Genomic DNA, 23,202 nt, shown 5'->3' with positions numbered 1-23,202 from the left:
GTGAGTGTCCCCCGCCGCGCTGCCCGAGGTCTCCTCCGCCTCCACCTCCGTGCGCCGTCTCCGGAGCCACTTTCCCTGCGACCTGCTCCACGTGCCACTTGAACACTGGGCACAGCTGTGCTGACAGAGCTAAAACTTACCCCTTGTCACGATTATTTTTTAGTTAAGAACCAGGAGGTCTTTTTTTCATGATTACAACTTGGAGAGTGCTTCTACCATAGAGCAAGTAAAAAAAAAATTCCACGTGACTTTTGATTGATTGATTTTCCTTGACTTGCTTTCCTGTTGCATGGACATCCTTTTAAAATCAAGCCCAACAACAAAAGAAAACCATTGTAATCGGTTGAGAAAAACAATATAATGTACGTTTTAGCCTTTGCGCTCTTTTCCTGTTTCATTGTGAGCTTCTGATGATGATGTATGTGTGTAACTGGGAAGAAAGGGGGTCTGAGTATTTCCTTCTGATTTCTTGCCAGCTCAATTACTTTTTTCCATTTTCCATCGAGGATCTGTCTTCTTAGAAATAAGCGTGGGGACGACACACCATGAGACAGCTGCTCCTCTCCTCTTGTATGAAACAGGGAAAACACCTGCTTATTTTTGTGGTATTCGGGGACAGAAAATTATTTGTGGTAGACAGTTGTCCTGGTGACAAGTGAAACTTTCCTGTCCCCTTGAGCATTTTACCTGTTTCCTAGGCCTCTGGTTTCCCTGGGGAAATGGTATCATATGGCTTAGGTTTCCCATTGTGTGTCAGCAATCACCCAACCCTAACACGTACAAAACAACACCTACAACATTTTGCCTATTTCCTGAACAAGGTGTGTACAAGGTTGCTGCACATTAGAGACCAATTACTGGTCCCCCAGAGAGAGGGACTTGTAAAGCTGTTCTGGAGTAAAAATCACAGCTTCTAGGCAGCTGTGCAAACAGGCTGGTGCCTTCTCCCTGGTGTGTTCCCAAAGCAAGTGATAGGCTGACAATAAAGTTCCTACCAGGTCTGGCAATATTTTACTTAAGATTTCCTCTAGAGGAGAGTATGGGTGCTCTGTGTGTGTGTGTGTGTGAGAGAGAGAGAGAGAGAGAAGGAGGTAGGGAGGGAAGGAAAGGGAGAGCCAGAGAGAGAATCATTAGGCATTTTAATGCTAATTAATCATTAATTCCCCACACAGAGTTAACTGGCTGTAGAATTGCGTATTCTTATTTTAATTTCTAAGAATTAGTGGCATTTGGAGAGTTATTTGATCACTGTAGATACAGGAGCAAAAGATTTGCAAGTAGAGGTTTCAGTGCCCAAGTTGCAGACTTTGGGGTGTTGAGTGGTGAGCTTGCCCTACTTTGAGGACAATGAAATAAAGAGAGCCTGCCGTCCTCATCTGGAGGAGGGGTGGCATACTGGGGAAGGGTGGTGGATGAGTGGGCTAGGAATGGCCGAGCTGGCCGGCCTTGCCTCGCCTGTGGGCGGCTTTGGCAATCTCAGCTGAAGCTGCATTGCGGGGAGCCCTCTCTGCTCCTTTGTGTTTGCTCTAGTCAGAGGTGGCAGCTCACCTCCTCAGTTTACGGTTTACGTGGAGCTGCCTCTGGGAAGTCAGCTCCTACCGGTGGTGGATGACGACGGGAATAAGAAGGGGAGTGGAAGGTTGAAACAGTTGGGCCCTAGGATTTGGAAGAGAACATGTAAGTCTGGAAAAAGTTAAGGGCGGGAGGATTGAAATGAATTCCCACCACCCCTCCCCCTGCCATCTTAAAACTTTTCAAACATTCCACCACTGACCAGCCAGAAAGGAGCAGGGTCCCAGAGGCTCTGTGGCTGCTAGCTCTTGGGGAGGTGCAGGGGCTCCTGGAGGAAGGATCGTGGCCACCAGAGTGGTGGGGAGGCAGTGGGGGCTTCAGGGAAGACGTTGATGCCAACTGGATGAAACGATCTCCCCGTTTTCACCAACGAGCCGGGCTCCCCGGGAGGCCTGTGCCTGCATGGTCCGCTCATGCCTTTGCAGCTGTACTTCACCTTCATTTCCTCCAGAACAGCAGTCACCTGCTTCTAGGAGGAGGGGGTGGCTGCGGGTACCACTGGCCCAGGATCTTCCCCCAAGCCCATTCCTTCAAAACTCAGGGTCTTCCTTTGCCATCGTGCCTCCTCCCAGTAAGGACAGAAGAGAGGAGGAAGGAGAGGGAGAGAAGGAAGAGGGGACTTCCTTTCTGGGGAAAATGTTGGTCCAACTTCACCCTCTCTCGCCTTGCTGTTCTTGTCCCTTTCTCATAGGGGTCCTTGGGTTCCCAGAAGCCGTCTGTGGGGTCCTCCTGTACAGATGGGGGGCCCTTGCCCTCCCTTAATTGACACTGGTTTGGGTGGGCCTTCTGGTTGACCAGTTGCCAAGTGTGCTTTGTCCTTCCCACCTGGAGCACCAGCGATTTGCACAGGAGCCCCCTGCTCCTCAGGGCCCACCTCCTTTCAGAGAATTTGTGGGCTCCAGGACCCAGCTCTGCAGGCATCCCAGGGCCACAGGGATTTGCAGGTGCCAGCCTTAACCTGGTAAACTGGCTTAACCTGTTTTATTGAAACCGATTATGTGTGTATTATTTTTTTTCCAAGCCAATCTCTTCAGAATGGACACTGAGAAAGAAGAAAGCATTTCTTGAGATAGTTCTTGCAATTTGTGTGCCCAAACCCAAGGCCTTATGTCATGCAGGAGGCCAGGGACTCGGTCATACGTAATCACGAGCTGGAGATTTTAAACTCACACTTGGCAATGCCAAGGCAAAGTCATGTGTGCCCCCCACCCCCAGTATTACGTAAAGTAATATCAACTGTTCTACTGAAGGTATACCAGAACTATCTCCTATTAATCCAGTGTCTGGCATGTTCTAGGGTCTGGCTAGACCCTGTGCACACACAAGCTCATTTACTCTTCACATCAACCTGTGAAGCAAGTATTGCCATTATTGTCATTGTTATTGTTCTTCCCATTTCATAGATGAGCAAATGGAGGTCCAAGTTGTAACATGCCTTGGTCAAGATGACCGGCTTGGGTTTGGTCTGGAGTTGATCTGAATTCCTCTGACTTGGACCCTGAACCTTACTACACTGAATTTGGTTAGGGCAAAGTGTACTTCCTATGGTAAAGAGGAGCAGAATAATGAAGTATCCCTAATCAGTATATTAAAAGTTGGAAATACATAAAAGATGTATACCCATTATGAAAATATATATATATCTTTTGATGCCCCAGGTGACTGGCTAACTTATCCAGATTCAGTACCTTGGAATTTTCCATACTGGCTCTTTAGCAGATTGCCACTGATGAAGCCCGTGGAATAATAAAGACTGATTCATAGCAGGGGGTTGAATTGCTGTGTGGGCTCCTGAGGTTTATTACTGCTCTTGTGCCCCTGACTTTTGAATAACATTTAGCCCCCCCCCCCACTTTTAAAGGAATATCTAAATTTTATTCACAGGGAAATGCAAAAAAGCACAGTCTCTCTCAAAGAAGGCCAAAAGAACGTAGCATAATTATTTACAGGTAGAGGACTCCTCTGTCTTATACCATATTTTTGGCAGTTGTGCTATCATCATCCTAATCCACTTTTTAGAAAAGATTTATTTTATGTATTTATTTCTCCTTACCCCCATGATGTTTGAACTTGCTGTGTCTGTTCATCTTCCTTGTTTCTTTGGGAGGCACTGGGAACCAAAACTGGGACCTCCGATGTGGGAAGGAGGCACCTAATCACTTGAGTCATCTCCGTTCCCCTGCTTTGTTGTGCCTCTCATGTTTTTCTTCTTGTGTCTCTTGTTGCCTCACCTTGTTGCATCAGCTCGCTGTCTTGCTTGTCCTCTTCAGGAGGCACCAGGAACCTCCACTCTCTGCTTTGTTGTGTCTCTCACTGTGTTTTTCTTGTGTCTCTTGTTGCGTCAGCTGGCCATGCCTGCTTGTTGCGCCAGCTTAATACGTACTTAGGAGGCCCTGGGAACCACACCAGGGACCTCCCGTGTTGTAGGTGGAAGCTCAATTTCTTGAGCCACATCTGCTTCCCCCTAATCCATTTTTAGAAAACTTTTATTGTGGATAACATAGATACGACACAAAATTTCCCACTTTAACCACTTTCAAGCGTACGATTCAGTGGTAGGAATTGCATTCGCCATACTGTGCTACCATCTTTTTATCTGGTCCACCAAAGTGGCCCCTTGGTTCATTTGAACTAACTTCTGGATCCTTTGTAGCCCTACTTAGAAGAGTGAATGATCTGGAAAGCTGGAGAGCCTGCCGTAACTGATTATACAGCTTGGACCCCTACCAGATGCTGTGTTCGTTTTCACTCCGTATTTCATATTCCTGCGTGATGAGCAAGGGCTGACGCAAAGAATATGCAAAGTAGATGGATGTGTCGAATAAATCAATCAGGGTTCTTCATCTTTCTTTGAAGCGAATACTTCCCTCATGCTTTTTTTCCCTCTTTGTCCTGTGGTAGCCCTTGGATGCTGACAATCTGACAAGCGTTTCTTCCTGTAGCTTATATTATGGTGTCCATTGACGTAGCGAATGAGCTCGTTCCAAGTTGTTGGCCCATTTGCAGATGTCTTGATGTTCTCCCCGCCAGGAGGTGACCCTCCCCAACCCCCATCCTTGAGAATCCCTGGAATTCGCCTGGCCAGGATGTCTTTCTGAGTTCCATTTAGCATTCTGTTGTCCCCAGCATTTGCAAAGACTTTCTGGAACTTAAGCCCCTAGAATTCCTTTTCCAGGCTTCCTGCCTCAGGCTTTGTAGTCACTTGGCTTGTGTCCTCTGTGAACCCTGCAACCCCCTCCTCACCAGGGTTTCCTCTCCTCTCACGGCTCCCCAGCTCCCTCAGTCGGAACCGCCCCCTAGGGCAATCTGTAGGTTCTAGAAGGTGTTCCTGTGGGTGGCACGGATTGGGGCCCAGATCCACAAACAAGGGCGACGAGCAGGGGACATGGTTTGCGGCATCTCCCAGTTGCTCCGAGCCACGGTCTAAGGCCTGCGGCTTTTGAGCCTCTAAGCCCAGGTGCCCCCGCTGCTGCTGCTCCTTGCCTCGTTCCCCCGAGTGGGCCAGCCGGGGCCAGCCGCCTCCCTCCAGCCCTGACCTGCCTTCTCCTAGGTCGCCTGGAACCCTTTCTCTACGAAGCCTTGGCTCTGTCTCTGGAGTTTGGGAGTTTGGGGCAGGGCCATCCTAGGACACTCCTTCCCACTTCATGCAAATTTACCTGGAGAAGAAGCCATCCCCGGGAACTGGGATATATTTAAATGGTACAAAACATTCTCTCTCCCTCCCACCCCCAGAATGTCCTCTTGCATCAGCCACCCTCTCAGGCGTGGCACCCGTGGCTCCCAAAGATAAGGGCCGTCTCAGCCAACCGGATGCAGGCCCCTAGACGAGAAATTTCACCATCTGACTGGGCGTCATTTCTCTCTCCATGGCCTTTTGGAAATTTTGTTTGAAAAGATCAGACTTCTTTTGTTTTGTTTCCCCCTTTTCTCCCCTTCCCCTTAGGTTTTTCAATCAGGTTGCAAAACAGTTTTGTGAGGCCCTTCTCCCCTGCCTGAGTAAGGCCAGTGTCCTGGGTGCCAGTTCTGCAGGGCGTACTTAGCATCTTTGAGTCTCTAGAAAGGAACGTGGAGAGATGTCACACTCCTGCAGCCTCGGAAACTCTTCCCCTCGAACACCTGCTGCTCGAGTGACTCGGGGTTCCAGAATTCTAGCTGCTGCGTCACCCACCTGGTGACTTGGTGGGATGCCGCAGGGTTCACCAATCTGCATGACTTCTTTGTCCCTAAAAGTAGCCCCCTTCCAATCCCATTCCTTTTTCTCTGTGGGCAGAGGGACAACCTTCTCTTCTAACCCCCCCTCATTCCTGATTGTCAGAGGGGAGCCCGAGGGCTCCCCAGAGCCTCTGGGATAAGCCAGGCTGGGTGGAATCACAGTCGGTGCTCAGCGTTGGTCCCTCAACAAGTCGGTTCAGCAAACACTTCTTCACTGAGGTCTGCACAGGCCTCTATCAGGATGAGGGTGCAAAGAGCACTTTGTTTGATTGAGGGGGGCGGTTTTAAGATAAATGCACGGGATCATTAAAACAGAATGTGGCAAGTACCTGCAGACAGAGCGGCTGATGAGCCAGGCAGATAGAGCCTTTGAGCACACTGGGAAGGACACAGCCCCAGGGCGAGAGCTCAGATTGAATTTCAGCTCCTACTCACCGGTTTTGGCCAGCACCCTGGAGCAGTCTTCAACCTGAAAGCAGGGCATGGCAGGCGCAGAAAAGCACGATGTAGCATGGTGGGCTCAGGGTATCCCAGGAAGGGGGTAATACTGGAGGTAATAGGCTGAGGCAGAAAGGAGCAAGAGCTGAAGCTAGAGAGGTGGGAGGGGGGCAGGACTTTGGGGGCTCCTTCAGCCAAGCTCCAGGGCTGGCACTGGAGTGTTTACGGGGTGGGGAGCCATGGGCAGGTTTTAAGCAGAGAAGTGGCGCAGTTTGCAGTGATCTAGGTGAGCGGTGAAGAGCCCAGGCCTCTGTGTGGAAGGTCAGCGTTCACCAGGCGTGGTGATTGGTGGTCGGTGGGCGGAGGGAAGGGACGACTTCCCAGGCAGCTCTCTTTCAGGGACCCGGGTCAGAGCTGGTGCCTCCCAAGGGCAGAAGGGACATGGGTTTGTCCTTTGCAGCAGCTACCTTGTGCTTATTCTCCCCTGCTCATAAGCTGCAGGGGTGGCTCTCAGACAGTGGGGACACGCAGGGTCACCAAATGTTGTTTTCCATTTCACTCGCGCAGCCCTGTAATGATCTGGTAGGAGAGGTGAGAGCATGGGCTGGTGCAGCCCAGCATGGCCAAGCAAAAACGAATTTTACCTCCAAAATCAACAAGAAAATACTAATGACAGGGACATTTGCTTTCACAGTTGTCAGAAAGAAGTCATGTTTTACATGATCTTCCCAAAATTAAAAAAAAAAACGAAGCACCTTTGACTTATCTCCGTTGTTTCATGAAATCTGCACTGAAACTCTGAGAAAATGGAGCATACGATGCATTTTATAGCAATGACGTTATTTTTAATCAGATCACTGACTTTCAATAGCACCTCTATTTTCTTTTCCCTATTTTAAGTATTTCCAAAAGTTTCTCTCTAGTTTGAAACTGTTATTTCTCCTTCTGAAGCATATGCTTTTGTTATAGCATAGCAAAATGCCTGCCTTATTTTTAAATAGGGCATCTCTTCTGGGCTTTTTTTTTTTTCTCTTCGAATAGCAGAGATCCTTTGATGGCAAGAGCAAAGACCGGCTGCTATTCTTGCAGTTGATTTTTCCAACAGCTTCGTTAAGGGATAATTTCTTCCAGTTGCTATAAGAATGTTCTGCAGCTACAAATCTGGCTTTGTTTTCCAGTGGACTCTAAGAAAAAAATAGCCGAGCAAGCTGCTTCCTGAATAGCCACCGTTGTCCACCATTGTCTATTTATCCGTTATCGGCACCTTTTAGGTTTAGATCTTAATTCCAGATGCACTTTGTCCGAGAATGCAAACCCAAACCATTGGTTATTGTATAAACGGAGCAAACGGGCTTCAGCGTGCGAATGTTTACAGCTGAGATCACAAGACGACCCTTGTCCCCCATTTTAGGGTCACCCAAGGTTCTTGGTGGAGGAGGCTCTTTCCAGTGCACACAGCCTGCTCAGTAGGGTCTGGGGGCGGGGATGCTGACGGTGGTCAGCAGTGACACTGGGGGTGGCTTTGTTCTCTGTGTATCTGAGAGCCCCGTAAGCCACAACAAGGGGTGTGTGTGGAACTTGGGTGCTGCAAGGGAGCTGTGCACTCACGACCCTTCATCTGCAGCTGCCCCTGATTCAACATCTGTAGACATATTCCAACACGCCCTTCTCCGGGGCTAAGGTGGCCCCCTGGTTTCTACTCTTGGCTTTTAACAAATCCTCTTGTGTGCTGGGATTAAGAGGCATGTCTCACCTCGCTTGAGAAAAATTCACATGAGCCATTATTATGGGATCACAGCTCAATCAGCATTCTCTTCTGGAAGAAGAAAAGAGGGAGGGAGGGAGGAAGGAGAAGATAGGAAAGAGAAAAGAAAAGAAAAAGGTTGTAAAAATATATCCTCAGTTGATTTTTAGGTTAAAGGAAATTTGGCCTTCCTTCCCTTGAACAAGCTTTCAAAATCAAAAATATTTAGAAGATTGCAAGGGGCAGGAGACTAGAATGAACAGAGATCAGAATGGAGGTTACGGTGTGAAAAATACCTGTGGGGCCTTTAGATGTTTGCACCTTGAGCCGTCCTACCCGTTGTCTCATAATGCTTCTTCCAGGGAGCAGCCAGGTATTGCCAGCCTGTGGGGATTTGAACAGTGGCCCAGAGAAAGGGTTAGATTGCTGAGATGGTGAAGAGCTTCTCCCAACCCAGATGGAAACTCCGCTATTTTGTTTCTTTGTGTACATATTACGCCCCTGGTGCTAGAGCAACTGCCCAGTCCTCAGGAGCTAAAACTGTTTGTTGAATGAATGGATTTGCTACTGCAGAAGGAAAGGAACGTGTGAGCGTTTTATTAGCAGAGCTATTTTTCTTCTGATTGAGGAGCTCAGACTTGAGCATGAAGATATCCTTGGAGGTCACCAGCCCTCCCAACCTTGGGGACTTCCAGAAGGTTCATGGGTACCTTTTAAGACCTGGGAAGGATGTGGATCTTTAGACATGGTGGGTATGTAAATCTATGCACCTCTGTGGACAGGGGGTAGACCACAGACTCCCCCAGATTCTCAAAAAGGGGGTGGTCGGTGATCCCAAGCACTGCCCCAAACTCATTATCTCAGAAGATGAAGTAATATGAGATGAGATGAAACCAAAGCGAACTCTTCAGATGGCATCGTGGGTTAGTGTGGGCTGAAATGGCAGTCTCTGGACCACTTGTTTCTTCTGCTTGGCATCATTTCTCAGGAGTTGCTCCCAAACCACCTTCTTACGAGTTTAAACCTCAAGCTACTCCTGCCCGGTAGGGGTTTGAGCAAGTGTCCAGTTTGGGTCAGGGCTTGGAGAGCTCTCAATTCAGCAGCTCCCTCCACCCATCCCAAAGCCATCTGGCCATGTCTCCATTCTGGGTGGCGCGCTTTTCCAACATGAGAAGAGTGTGGGATCTGGGTGGTTTCCACGGATGCTGGGTAGAAGGAATAGTGGGTCTTCAGAAAAGGTTGCCAGAGATATACAGGGACTCAAGATAGGATGGGAGGAAGGGGTATGTGTAGGAGGATGAGAAGCCCAGGAGGCCTCTAGGAAAATGACAGCCTGGGAATGGAAAGAAGGATGGTGGGGTGGGGGGTAGAGGAGGGAACCCCCAAATAAAGAGGAGGCAAGGAGGGAAAAAGCATGGACAGAGAAAGAGACTGAAGGAACTAAGAAAACTGCCTATGTGTTCCTACCCCCAGATGAACCTCTCCTTGTCAAAGCCGGTCACTTTTCCCAGGTCCCATTGGATGAAGGATGAAAGATCTCTAATTAGGAAATTGCTGTCTTTAGACACTGGAGAAATTGCACTCTGTTTATCCTGTGTGGTCAAGCTGCAAGAGATGTGTTTTGCCTCCTTGGGAAGCAAAGGCAGGATGGTGCTATGGAGAAAACACTAGGCAACACATACTCAGCCCAGCACCAGGGACGTTACTTGACCAGTCTTTGCGTCTGGGTCTCATCTTCGAATGGGGAAGAAGAGCACCTTTCCCAGAGGGGAACTGTAAGGATGCACAGTAAGTGCCAAGGACACTGCCTGGAAAGAATGAGATGTAAGGGGGAGCCCTTAAGATTTAGTCAGACCTCTTGGGCAGCCACCACTGTCGGTCTTGTAGGCTCTAGTGATGACATGGAGTGGTTTGGCTTAAACAATGGGAATTTACTTGCTATGGTTTTCAGGCTAAAGGAAAGTCCAAGTCAAGGCAATGCTTTCTTCCCGAAGACTGGTGTTCTGGGGCTGGCTGCCAGCAATCCTCGGTCCTTAGCTTGTCTCATGGTGGCATCTCCTGGTCTATCCCTTCTCTTCCTGGTTCCATCGATGTTCGGTTTCTTGCTTCTTTCTCTCCCTATGTCTGAATTTTGTTCCTTTTATAAAGGACTCCAGTAATAGAAGTATGAATTAAGAGTCTTGGGGACCACATGTCAGGCATGCTTGTCACCCACCATGGTCTCTTACTTCCCACCACCCTTCTGGCAAACATTAGTCACGAAAGCAGTAATAACGTTTGTTTTGTAAATTCTACCTTTGCTCTTCCCCACCAGTAACATTGGGCTACATGCTTTTTCTAGTCTTCAGGTTGTTATTATTTTTTAGATGTTAAAAATCAATTCCAAATTATGGCAGAATATTGTGAATATAATTCATGACACTGGACTGTACACTTAAAATGGTTAAAATGGGGGATTTCTTGCTACATATACATACGCATATACATATACATGTTACCACAATAAAAGAAAAAAAAAATCCTTTCCAGTGAGATTTCAAGCTTCCTTATAAACTTCCACTGATTCTGGATGGTTTTCAATGTTAATGAAATGAGAAGGCCATGAGAAAGCAGTTGGTGGTGAAATTCTTTTTGAGATAACACAGAGTTAGGGTAACAAGATGTTTTTCTTTTATCTTATGTAACAGCTCAGAATTTGTGGTTTGGCTCTTGACTGGAAGCACTGCTGAGCAGCACTCAACTCAAACGAACCTTAGAAAAAGCATCCAGCCCATTTTCAGTGGTCTCAAGTTATTCCAGTCTTCGGTATCTATTTCTTTTTCGGTCCTGATTACGTACTCATGCAGTGCAGAGATGTTTATGCTACAAGAAAAGTGACTGTTAGTGCAAGGGCCATCCTGTCCTGTACTATATCTAGAGTAGGCAGGTAGCCTGGGGTCGCGTCACTAATATATTGCTGTCTAGCAACCACGGAGATCTTCATTTAGCTCACGATTCTGGGGGTTGGCAGTTTGGGCTGGGCTGGGCTGGGCGGATCTTCTGCTGATCTTGGCTGGTTTCCTTCATGTGTCTGTGGTTAGCTGCTGGCTCTGTGGGCAGTGGCCAGGCAGCTTAAGGCTTAGTGTTCAGGGATGGCAGTTGGTAGGAGAATCTCAGTTCTTCTCCTCGGGGTCTCCCAAGCTCTGTACGTCTAGCCCAGACTTGTCCTCGTGGTGGCAATGTTTCAAGAGCAACAAGAGAGCAAGCCCCGACATGCAAGTCCCTGTCAAGTCTCTGCATATGTCACATGAGATGTCCCCCTGGAAAGGCAGGAGAGGATGAGTGTGTGAGGGCACTTCCAAGGACCCAGGATAGGGGAGGAATGTAATTTGACCTTTTCTGAATTCTACCACCTAAGGAAAGTTGCTCTGTGCTAGGAGTTGGGAAACCAGGGTTGAGGTTTTATTCCCACCTCTGCCTCTGAGTAATATTAGGGAGGTGCTATCTCCTGAGCCTTCCAGACAGAGGACAGCGAGTTTCCAGAGAGTTTTGCATTTTATAGGACTCTAAGATAGTTTGCATCTCATGATTATGGAACAACCTCCGAGCTCCTTCAGGGCAGAATTCATGTTAGATTTTTATTCTTTCTTCTCCAGTGCTTGCTTGGTGCAGAGTTTCTTGCCTAGCTCAAAATGAGGGATCTATACATGCTAGTTGAATGAATGAAGGCATTTCCCCATACTTAGAGTGCAAAGATTGAATTAGATGATTCCCAAAGTCCCTTCTGGCATGGTTTTCTAGGAAAAGACTAGAAGCATTCCACTGAGTGTGGATAGAAGGATTGGTACTTTATGTGGGGAATATAGTGCCTAAATTCAGAAGTATCATTTCAGGAGTTAGTCTGTAAAACTAGAATAAAAGTATTCCCTGCCGGCAATCCCTTGAAATAATAGATGGCTGTGTTTTAGTCCATTTAATTTAGAAGTAAAATTCTGTAAGTGGGAGCTGCATTATAGCAGACAATGTTTTCTATTTTGACCAAGAAGTCAATGTGGACACCAGAATCTGGAGAGAAGGTCTGCTTCCTTTTTGGATGTGGGGAGATGATTCAACAGGTGTTAACTGCGTTACAAATGTAAACTATAGCATGGACAAGAACGGTGCGTGGAGACGCAGGGCCCATTTCAGTGAGGGCACTCAAATGAGTTCTTTCTGAACACCTTGTTTGCACCAGGTCTCATCCCAATTTGAAGATACAGAAATAAAGCAGCTCGATCTTGGCCTTTGAATGATGCAGATGTCCCCACACATTAGTTAGAGGTCAGTGCCAAGCAAACACGATGGGAGTTTGCATGTAAGGGCTGTGAATTCTGTGTTGAGTTTCATAGGGAAGGTCAGCTTGCTTTAAGCTAGGTGCTAAAGGTAGAAAGGAGCATTCTGGGCAGGAGGGGCGTTTTAGCACAGGCATGGAGATGCGAAAGGGTGTGATCGATTCTGGAAACAACAGGCGGCCTTTTGAAATTGGCATCTGAAGTGCATAGCAAACGATGATTTGGAATGGCAGGTTTGGGAGCCCATATTTGACATGCTAAGGCATTTATCATGTAGGCTGTGGGAGAACCATTCTAGAGTCAGAGGCCAAGGGAGGCTAGTTATGGTTTACAGTCCAGTTTTTCAAAGCAAGTAGGAAACTCTTCCAAGTCTTCATATGAATGAATTTCTAGGCTTGGCCAAGGACCCTGCCTTTTCATATGGGTACTTCTCTGTGGTTTCATGGTGGATATACTAGCCTAGCTAAAGTTGGTCTTGGATTATCCTTTGCCTTGTTATCTTATATCCGAGACCGTCCAGTTTTAGCAAGTCCTGTTGGCCATCGGGCGCAAGGGAACTGCAGATGCAAAAGTGGGAGTGTGCTGGATAAACTGTCTTACGAAGAGTAAAGGCATTGTGCAGTCACAGCAGTTGCCTTCTCTGTGAACATCCCCCCTGCTCCCTTCTTTCTTGCTGATTTTTGTCCCCAGGGGGATGATTCTTTTTTTTTGGGGGGGGGGGATGACTCTTGATTGGCCTTAATCTAATATGGCTCACCCATTCCTTTTTCCCAGCATTCTTGCATCTAGAGCTGGCTAGGGGACCCAGTTATGGCTGAGACATGAGCCTAGCTCTGGAGGCCCCCGGAACGGATTTAAGCTTCATGATAAAAGGCAAGAGAGAACAGGATGAAGTGAGGTCTGTTTGTCCACCCCAGTTACCCCTGCCCCCAGTTCCTACCTTTGATTATGCTTGTAATGCTCAGAGCTGCAGCAACCATCTTGTAATCATGGGATAAGAGCTAAAAGATGAAAGAGGGTGCCACAGAGGGTATAGGAGAAGGATGGAGAAATCTGGGTCCTTGGTGACAGCATGAAACAACCAAACCAAGTTTGGGCTGCCTACCAATGGATTTCGATTTATGTAAGAAAAATCCATACCTATGTATCTCAGCCCCCTTTTCCATTCTGATGTTTTCAACCAGCTGCATCTGGATTATGGAGGAGTGTGGGCGGTGAGTGATTGGGTTGTGATATTTGACTTGAACCTCAAACTTGGGTTGTGATATTTGAACTGAACCTTAAACTGGGCCAGGAGAGATATTTAGGAGCAGGAGTGAGAAGGGGGAAGGCATCCTAGGTGTTTGCTGCAGCTTCAGCAAAGGTGCTGGAGGGGTGAGTAAGTAAAGCAGAGGCTGATGATGGAGAGTAGTGGGAGATGAGGCATTGTTTGGGGTCTCACTAGTATCCATTCCTCACTTCTCCCACCAACAGTTCCCCAAACTTGAGACACCCCTCTTCTCTACTTTTTAAAAAAATGTTTACATTAAAAAAATATGAGGTCGCCATATACCCCCCACCCCGCCCATGCCACCCCTCCCCCATCAACAAACTCTTCCATCATTGTGGCACGTCCACGGCACCCGGTGAACACATTCTGGAGCAGTCCACCCAGTGGCCCATGGTAGGACACACAATGTCCAGCATCCATCCCTGCAGCACCACCTAGGACAACTCCAAATCCTGAAAATGCCCCCGCACCATATCTCTTCTTCCCTCTCCTGACCATCAGCAGCCACCGTGGCCACCCTCTCCACATCACTACTGTAATTTCTTCCCTTACTAATCACAATAGTTCCCCAGCAGAACACCAGTAAGTCCATTCTAATTCATACTCTATTCCTCCATCCTGTGGACCCTGGCATGGCTATGTCCAGTCCCCCTCTACATCAAGAGGGGGTTTAGATTCCACGTGGATGATGGATGCAATTCTCCTGCTCACAGTTGTAGGCATTCTTGGCTCCCTGGTGTGGTGGTTGACCCTCTTCACCTCCCTGTGAGCTGGCCAGGGTAAGTCCAAGAAACCAGAGGGTAGGAGCTACAAGTCTGCTTAGGCCCAGGGCCCAGCCATCATCACATGGACAGTTCAGAGATTCAGGTCTTCTGAGTATACACCAACCCAAATGCCAACCACAGGTCTGGTAAAAGTGACAGTAGAGGCATGTGTAGAAAGGTTATATCTGAGTCCAACTCCATCACACTCAAGAACACAAACTCCAAAGTAGGGCCAACTGACATGGCCCTGAACTCCAGAGCCATCCGCCCTGACCATAGAACATGCGGGTCTCTGCAGCCCTCAGGAGAACCAGCACCTGTGTTTCCATCTACCTTGGCTGTCTCTGGTACCCTGCTGAGGCATGCATAAGCATCACCCCCTGATGACCTCCCAACTCTTTTTTGGAGACTCTTAGCCATATAAACTCACTTGTCCTTTCCATTTCCCCCTTTTTATCCAAAGTCAAAATGCAGTTTTTAACACCTGATATTACATGTAGCCTGAGATATTCTGTCGGTCTGAGTTGACCTCTTTGTTTCTGTTGGTGTTGGCTCCATCCTGATCAGGGATTGATCCTGTGACAGGTTTAAGCCTATCAGGATGTTAATCCTCCCACTTCCCACCCCAGCCACAGTGATTGGTCTGGGTCAGTGAGTAGTGAGGGTTTCTGGATTTCTGGGAAGGAGGTTATCGCTACTCTCCTAAGGAGTTGACTCTGGTAGTGCACCTCAGGGCACTTGTGGCAGCCATCTTGAAACCATGACGGGGAAGCTTGACCAGGAGTGGAGCCCACCTCAAGAAGGCAAGGCTGAGAAGTGATGAGAGGGAAACCAGATCCTAGTCTTGTTACTTGACCCTTCAAATCAAACCTAACAGGACATGAGCTGATAAAGTATAGGCAGGTTATTCTGTCACAACTGAAAGAGTCGTCATGGAACTAAAAAAGCCCACACTGGAGGCTGTAGACATATTTTCTCATAAGAAAAGCCTACTTTGGAGTAGAGACAAAGAGCAGAATTTTCATGGGGTATCTGATTGAACCAGAGTGCGGGGTTAGCAACCATCACAAAGTGGGGTGCTGAGTTGCTGTCACCAAAACAAACAAAAAAGCAGGAAGACTCACACTTGCAAATTTCAAAACAAAATAACAATAATCAAGTAAATATGGTGCAGGCATAAGGATAGACATATAGAACAATGCAATAGAATTGAAAGTCCAGAAATAAACCTATATCTCTATGCTCAGTTCAATTTTTTACAAAGGTTCCAAGACAATTCACTGGGGAAAAGAACAGTCTTTTCAATATATGAAACTGGGACAACTGGATATTCAGAGGCAAAAAAAAAAAAAGAAGGTGGACCCCATACCATATATAAAATTTAACACAAAATGGATCAAAGACCTAAATGTAGAAGTTAAAACTATAAAACTCTAAGAAGAAAATCTAAGAGTAAATCTTCATGATCTTGAATTTGACAGTGGTTTCTTAGACATGACACCAAAAGCACAAACAACAAAAGAAAAAATAAATTGTAGTTCATAAAAACTTATTTTGGGCTTCAAAGAATACTGTCAAGAAAGTGAAAAGATAGCCCATAGACTGGAATAAAATATTTGCAAATCATATATCTGATAAGGGGCTTATATCTAAAATATATAAAGAACTCATAACCCAATATTAAAAATATTTTAAAAAACCATGATTTCAAAGTGGGAAAAGGATCTGAATAGATATTTCTCCAAAGAAGATATATAAAAGTGAAAAGCACATGAAGAGATGCTCAATATCATTGGTTATCAGGGAAATGCAAATCAAAACCACAATGAGACAACTCTTCGTATCCACCAGGATAGCTAGAATAAAAAACGCAGATGATAAGTGTTGGTGAGGATGTAGAAAAATGAGAACCCCTCCTCTACTGCTGGGGTAGATGTAAAATTGTGCAACCACTGTGGAAAACAATCTGAAAATTCCTCAGAAAATTAACCAGAGAATTACCATTTTGACCCAAGGAATTCCACTGCTAGGTATAGACCCAAGAGAAAAGAAAACATAGGCCCACACAAAAACTTGTACACAAGTGTACAAGAATAGCAGCTCTATTTATAATAGACAAAAGGTGAAAACAACCCAAATGTCCATTGACTGCTGAATGGATAAGCAAAATGTGGTACATCCAGGTAATAGAGCATTATTTGGCCACACAAAGAATGAGGTACTGATGCATGCCACAACCTAGATGACCCTTGAAAATATAATAGGAAGTAGAAGAAGCCAAGGACAAAGATCACATAGTACATGATTCTGTTTCTATGAAATATCCATCAAGAGTCAGAGGCAAATCTATAGACACAGAAAGAGGATTAGTGGTTGCCTAGGGCTGAGGGTGAATGTTGAGATTAAGGGGTTGAAGCTAAAGGGACGAGGTTCTTTTTTGGGGTGGTGAAAATATTTTAAAATTTACTGTGGTGATGGTTGTACAACTTTGTGAATATAGTAAAAACCTTTGAATTATATATTTTTAAACGAAATTGTATGGTATATGAATTATTGCTCAATAAAGGCTTTGCTAAAAACAATGCAAATATCTAAAGAAATTAATTTGGGGGATATTATGCAGGCATTTTAAATGATGTTTACAAAGAAAAATCTAATAACATGGAAAGTTGTTTAGGAAAGAATGATAAGTAGTAAACAATATAAAACTGTGATCTCAACTAATTTTAAAAATATAATCATGGAAAAAAGATTGGAAATGTGAATAGGTCGTCTCTAGGTGGTAGAATTGTGATGGGCAATTTTCTTCTTAGGCTTCTCTCTGTTTTCTACATTTTAAAAGGGAGTTTGGGGTAAGGCTTTGGAGGAGTTTATACCTTGAAGGATGATGGGGTTTGGCCCAGAAAGCAAGTGTTTTCTAGGCAGGGGTCCTGAAGAGCATCCAAAAGTGTGATGGTTGGGGCTCTGGGGGATGAGGCTGGGAGGGCCTTGTGGGCTCTCACCATGTGGGCAGTAGGGAGCCCTGGAAAGTTTTAGTGGGTGTTTGTGAGAGTTGATGAAAGAAGAAGAACAGAGACCACAAAGCTGAGATCAACAGCAGATCCAGAATCCAGGAACATGGAGAGCACAGACCAAAGAAAGTAGGTGGAGAAGAGGCCAGCACAGGAAAGAATTCTGCTACAGAAGGAACAATGTGGGGATGGGAAAGCAGACATGAAGACAGGAGAAGAACCATGGCCAGTATGGGATCTCTTCCTGACTTGGGTGGTCTCACCTGCAAAGCAGGAATGTAAAGGAGGTGGCTCCATCACAGCCCTCCTTCCTACAGCTCTTTTCAGAAAGGTTGAGGGAAGGGTGTTGGATATCAACAGGGCCCCTACTTCCAAGTTCCAAGTACAAAGGGCCTGGATGTCCTGCAGCATCTGCGAGGGAAGAGACAAATGTGCGCTATAACCATCCCTCCCTCCATCCACCCCTCCATCCACCCCTCCATCCACCCATCCATCCATTCATCCTTCCCTCTTTCCCTCCCTTCCTCCCCCACCCTCCTTCCATTCCTTCCTCCATTTCTCCCTCCATCCCTCTATCTTCCATTCATCCATCCATCCATCCATCCATCCATCCTTTCATTTAACAAATATTTAATGAGCACCTCTGTGCAAGGCCTTGGGGCAGTGAAATCTCTGAGACTCCACGATCCCTCCTTCCAAGGGCCCACAGTGCAGCCACCAACTCATGCCAGGCTGTCCTGGGGGCTGGGCCAAGAGCTTTGCCTGGAGAGACTGGGAAGCTTCCCTGAGGAGGGGAGCCTCACTAGTGCCCTACTTAGGCATTCAGTGCATTCAAAATCCAACAAAGCAGACCAAAGATGGGCATTGTCCAGCGTCATCTGCACTCCCCAGCCAAGAGCTGGGGTGAGAGACTGGCCCGTCTCCATGGCTCACCATCAAAGGGCTGCAGGGAGGCTGGGCTTCCTTGCATGCATGCCTTTCTCGCAATTCCTTTATGACCAAGTTTTAGTCCAGCCCTGTATCACCTTGAGAAAGGAAGAGCAAGTGAACCTCTATGAAGGCCCACCTCTGACTCCGATCCTTTGCTCAGATGCTCTTTTGATTTTTCTTCCATGGATCTCACGCCACCCATGAGATGGTTAGCATCATTCTTGCTATCTAAGGGATGTGAAAACTGAGTCTTGGAGAGCCACCCAGCCTTGCCCAAATCATGCTCTAGCAAGTGGCAGAACCAGGATTTGAACCCAAATCTATTGGCTTTGAAAGAAGCTCTATCCTTTCCCCCAGCACCCAATTCTGTTCCCATGAAACAGTCACGTGCAAAATAAACCCGCTGGCTGCACAGATATTATTTAATGTTCCCAATAACCCCCAGAGGCAGGGGTGATGACCCCACTGCCAGATGAGAAGACTGAGGCTGGGGAAAGATAATGGCTGTGAGGAGGCCACCCGGTGAGAAACGGCAGCCCTGTGAGCTGAGGTGTGTGCTCCTGCCACCGTACCTCTGCAATCCCAGCCTGCTTGGACTTGGTGGCAGCTGCCTGTTCAAAACATAACAGAGCCCAGAAGCCGCATCACTGTGATGGTTTCCTTAAAATTCATCCCACTTTCCACTCCTCTCACCTCTCCAGCATTCTCTATAAATTCCTGATTGTCTATTGCCATCCGCTTGGCATTTCAGCACCCAGAAGAACTTAGAGCCATCTGCAGCCTTGGAGAGTTCATGTTGTTCTCCTTCCAGGAAAAAAAATAATGATGTTACATAAGAGAGAACCTAGCACAGTCTTATAAGAAGGTTGGGGAGCCACTTTCCTGACTAGAGAAACTCCTTGTTATTTCTACCTGTGGTCTCCCGCTTCATCCAGCCCCCAAATCACCTGGTCGCTGTCTTTTCAAACATGTTCTTCCCCTGCAAAGGCTTTCAGAAGAATCTAAATTCTATCCCCATGCCCACAGAGAACTTGTCCTCTCTCCAAGATCTCCTTTTGGTTCTGCGAGGGAAGGATTCTTCTGGAAAACTCACATGGCCTCCTTGCAATGGTCCGTCTGTCTGTCGGTGACTGCGCCCTTGGCTGTGAGGATAAAGCAAAGGAGCCCCCGGGGATTGTTTCCTGGGGCTGAGAAGTCCGCCCCCCTCCGGCCTCGGGGCGTGGCTGCGCTGGCCCCACCGCTGCCCTGTCCTCCTCCTGGACCTGACTCTCCTCTGCTTCCTCATCTTAATTTGTTTTATTTAGCCGTTGTTGATAAAATTTGCTCCGTTTGTGTGGCTGTGTGGACATGTTCATTTTTAAACATGGGGACGTCAGAGTAAAGTAGAAAGAGGAGACTCCCGACCACCCCAGGAGAAGATTGTTAGCCTTCAAAAGCCTGAGAAGTCGGAGAGGACCCTGGAGACAATCCAGGGCAATCCCTTTACGGGAAGGGAAACCGAGGCACCGAGGAGTCAGACTCCTTCAAGCACTCGTCAAGGTCTGCGGAGCCAGCGGCAGGAGCCGGGAGTGGGCAGGCACGTGAGGGAGCCTGTGGGTCAGCTGAGGAGGTAGAGCCGGGGGTGAGCCGACTTTTCGGGGCGTGGCCAGGCCAGCTTTGGAGGAGGGGACCCCAGAGCCGGGTCTGGGTGTCGCCTGCTCTGCGGCCACAGGCTCAGGCCTTGGATGCTGGCCTTGGACTCGCTGCGCAGTGCTCTCCCTGCTCGCCACGCGCTCTGACTTTCCTTTCTTGCTCCTCAGCCCCTGCCCCGGCCCACTGAACCCTACTGGAGGGTCACCACCTCACGGGCCACCTCGCGTTCCAGAAACGTCTTTCGCTTGTCTCCCACCCCATCTCTGCTCTCTCCTTGCGTGTGCTTCCCGATGGTCGCTTGGAACAAGGTGGGGGAGAGTCCAGGGCCTGGCTGACCACCAGGAGTTAGGGTCTTGTTGGCTTCACCACAGAAGATTTTGGATCAGCTTCTCCCACCTCCTCCTTGTTTACCTTCCACCGTTGTGATTTTTAATGTGTTGTTTCTTCATAGTTTACTTTCAATCGACTCCCTTTCTTTTTCACTCTAAATCTATTTCAAAAGGAAACTCTATTCCCACAGGGGAAGTGGAAAACCAGTATCAGGTGCCATAAATAGAAAGGTGACCTCGAGGAGAAAACAAAACCACAGTGCTAGATTCCAGCGCTACCCTGGCACCTGCCAAAAAGCCCCGAGCCTGGGGCCTGCCGTCCCTGTCCTGAAAATGGAGACCAGCAGGTGCTGCCGAGGGCTTGAGCCGCTCAGCCCCCGAGTGGGACTCCCTCACCCCCCGAGGACTGAATGGGGTGGAGTGGGGAGTGAAGAGCTGGCCCCTTGTGCGCTGATGTTATCTAATGCGATGTCCCCATTCTCCTTAATCCATTCCGAGCTCCGCTCGACTCTGCGGGTTGAGAGACTCGTGCATAGGGACACATCATCCCGGCTCATGAACGCGGAGGGTTGTAACATCCTTCCAAGGTAGTAAGAGCCGAGCTCTTTTTGAGTTTTTTCTTGCTCCAGTGTCTGTGTTACACCTTGATTAAAAATTCATCGTGAACGAATGCGCTGTCCTCTTTTCCTGTGGACCATGCGTGGAGAGCGAAAACATCCTGGGTGTCCCCTGCCCGGGGGGCTTGGGTTGTGGCTTTGCTGTGCGTCCACTGGTGCCTGAGCAGCTGGAGTCAGATCCTGCCTGCCTCCATCTTCAGGTGGCCTGGAGGTGGTGGGCTCCCCGTCGTTCCAGACGTTGCGGGAGCACAAGCCCTCCTGGTGTGCAGCAAAAACAAAACAAAACAAAAAGCGTCTTACAAGAGAGCGCCGAGACCTTTTGTGTAAGGAGAGTTGGTTGTACCAAATTCCGGCCCCTCGGCTGGCCTTTTCCAGAACCTGGGGACAGCTGTGATGCTCTTCATTAATGATCTACCCTAAAAGTCACACCATGTGCCTTCCACAGCCCATTAGTGATTTCCCAGAAGGCCAGTTCCAAATATCGATCTGGACGCCAGCCTCCGAGGAACCCTTTGGCATAAGAACCTTTTCCGAGGCGGCTTGGTCAGGCCAAGAAGAGGCCCCTGAAGAGATTACGCATGTTAATAAAGGGCCTTAATCTCCTGGCCTTTTACAACCCAGAACTGCTTTGCGATTAAAAAATAAATCATTCCTGGAGGCTGCCTTCCCCCCAAACACATGAAACTATTTTGAGGCAGGAGATAGCCGATGGTGGAGGAACGAGCGTTTCCATGTACATTTCTAACCTAGTTTTCGTGAAGCAATTATCCATCTCACTTCCCTGGAACTGACAGATATTTTCTGCACCTCGAGGAGATTACAGGAGGAAAGGAAAATGTGGGAGAGCCTAATTAAACCTAATTAGGGAAACCGGGATTGCAGTTTTGCTCATGATTGCAGTTTTCCCAAAAGGACTGCTGGGTGCATCTCTGTGGTTTGGTCCTTTTTGCATTTTATTGGAAGCAGTAAGATGTGCACTTAATTTAGTGAAGTTACCTTTCACCAAACTCTTAGACTCCAGGATCTCCGGTATTTGTAGGAAGCGCTTCTGTGTTTTGAGGGATGGGGACTATCTCTGTCCCCTGACCTTGATACGTCAAGGTTGTTCTCCATAGCCCTCCGTACAGCCTGGCGTGTATGCATTTGTTAACTGTGTTGGCTCCTGTGCTAGACTAGAAGCTTCACGAAGGCAGGGACTTTACTAGTGCAGATGTGTCCCCAGAGCCTCAGCTAGTGCCTAGCCCAGACAAGTCACTCAGCAACTATCTAACGAAGAAGCCAAGGAGTGAGACAAGATGGGGGGTCAGGCTGGCGACCTGCGTTCCTGCCCACAAGGGCTGGGTGGTCAACACTGGAACCGTAGCCACCTCCTGACCTCCTTCCTGGGACTGCGTGTTGTCTAGGCCAGAGATGTATTTTGCTTTAAGGAAAGAGATGCTTTGGGAACTGCTCCACACATCTGAACTTGACTCTGAAACATTACCCTGGACTGTAAATGTAAGTAGAATCTGGTTCTTCATTAGCTGCCCTGGCCCCTGGTGAGCAGTATGGGGGGCTGAGCTGAGCTTAGAGGAGGGGAAGTACAGGTGGGAGGATGTTTTGTTAGCTACAGTTCTTGGACACCCTGAGGGGCGGGAGCACAGCCTCTTAGCCTGCTGTTGTTGCGTTAAGTTCTGGAGCCAGCCAGTCGGACAGTCCCAACCAGCATGGATTTTGCATTAAAATGAGCTTGAGGACGGTAAAACCAGTTATGGCAGGAAGACACAGAGCTAACCTCACAGGGGACCAACATAAGAGCCAGCTTCTCTGTTACAGGATGACTTAAGCAGGGGTGGCCCAGCTGGGACTCTTCCAGCAGGAAAACATTTTGGCTTAGTGATAAGAACAATAGTCAGCTTCATCTACATTCTTTGTCATTTCTCACTACCATCCTGATTGGCAAGTCCTATTATTATCCCCATTTCACAGGTGGGGAAGCAGGAAAATTCAGGAACTTGCCCAAGGTCATAGTGTTAGGGGGAAGTAGCAGGGTCTGGATTTGAACCCCGGGTCAACTGGCTCCTTCTTACGTGAGGGTGCTTATTAACGAGATTCTGTATTTGTTAAGGTCTAGGCTGAGTGCTATAACCAAGAGATGCCCAAAATGTAGTGGCTTAAGTAAGTCAGAGGTTTATTTCTCTCTCACTCAGGAGTCCAGAGGTGAGCAGTTCAGGTTGGTGGCGTCACTGCTCCACTCAGGTATTCATGGACCCGGGTTCTCCGGGCCTGGTGCTCCACCATCCCCTGGGGTGTGGTCCACCTCTGCACGACCAAAGCTGGGTCACTGCCATATTGCCGTCTCTGGGTACCAGACCATGGGAGTGAGAAAGAGAA

The 23,202-nt window shown here is 47.8% G+C and overlaps 1 protein-coding gene and 1 long non-coding RNA gene across 8 annotated transcripts in view; both read left to right on the top strand.

The window, feature by feature from the left end:
- The window catches only part of MGLL (monoglyceride lipase), a 131,317-nt gene that overhangs the window by 2,239 nt on the left and 105,876 nt on the right, over positions 1-23,202 (top strand). The window lies entirely within an intron of this gene.
- Positions 7-15,808, top strand: LOC139437659 (uncharacterized). Its single transcript, XR_011647581.1, has 2 exons — positions 7-9,754; positions 10,654-15,808. It is a non-coding gene; the product is annotated as an uncharacterized lncRNA (long non-coding RNA).

The sequence above is a fragment of the Dasypus novemcinctus genome, chromosome 26 (genome assembly GCF_030445035.2).
Source record: "Dasypus novemcinctus isolate mDasNov1 chromosome 26, mDasNov1.1.hap2, whole genome shotgun sequence".
NCBI classification, from domain to species: Eukaryota; Metazoa; Chordata; class Mammalia; order Cingulata; family Dasypodidae; genus Dasypus; species Dasypus novemcinctus.
The sequence above is the reverse complement of the archived record's forward strand: the minus strand, read 5'-3'. Positions and strand labels throughout refer to the sequence as shown.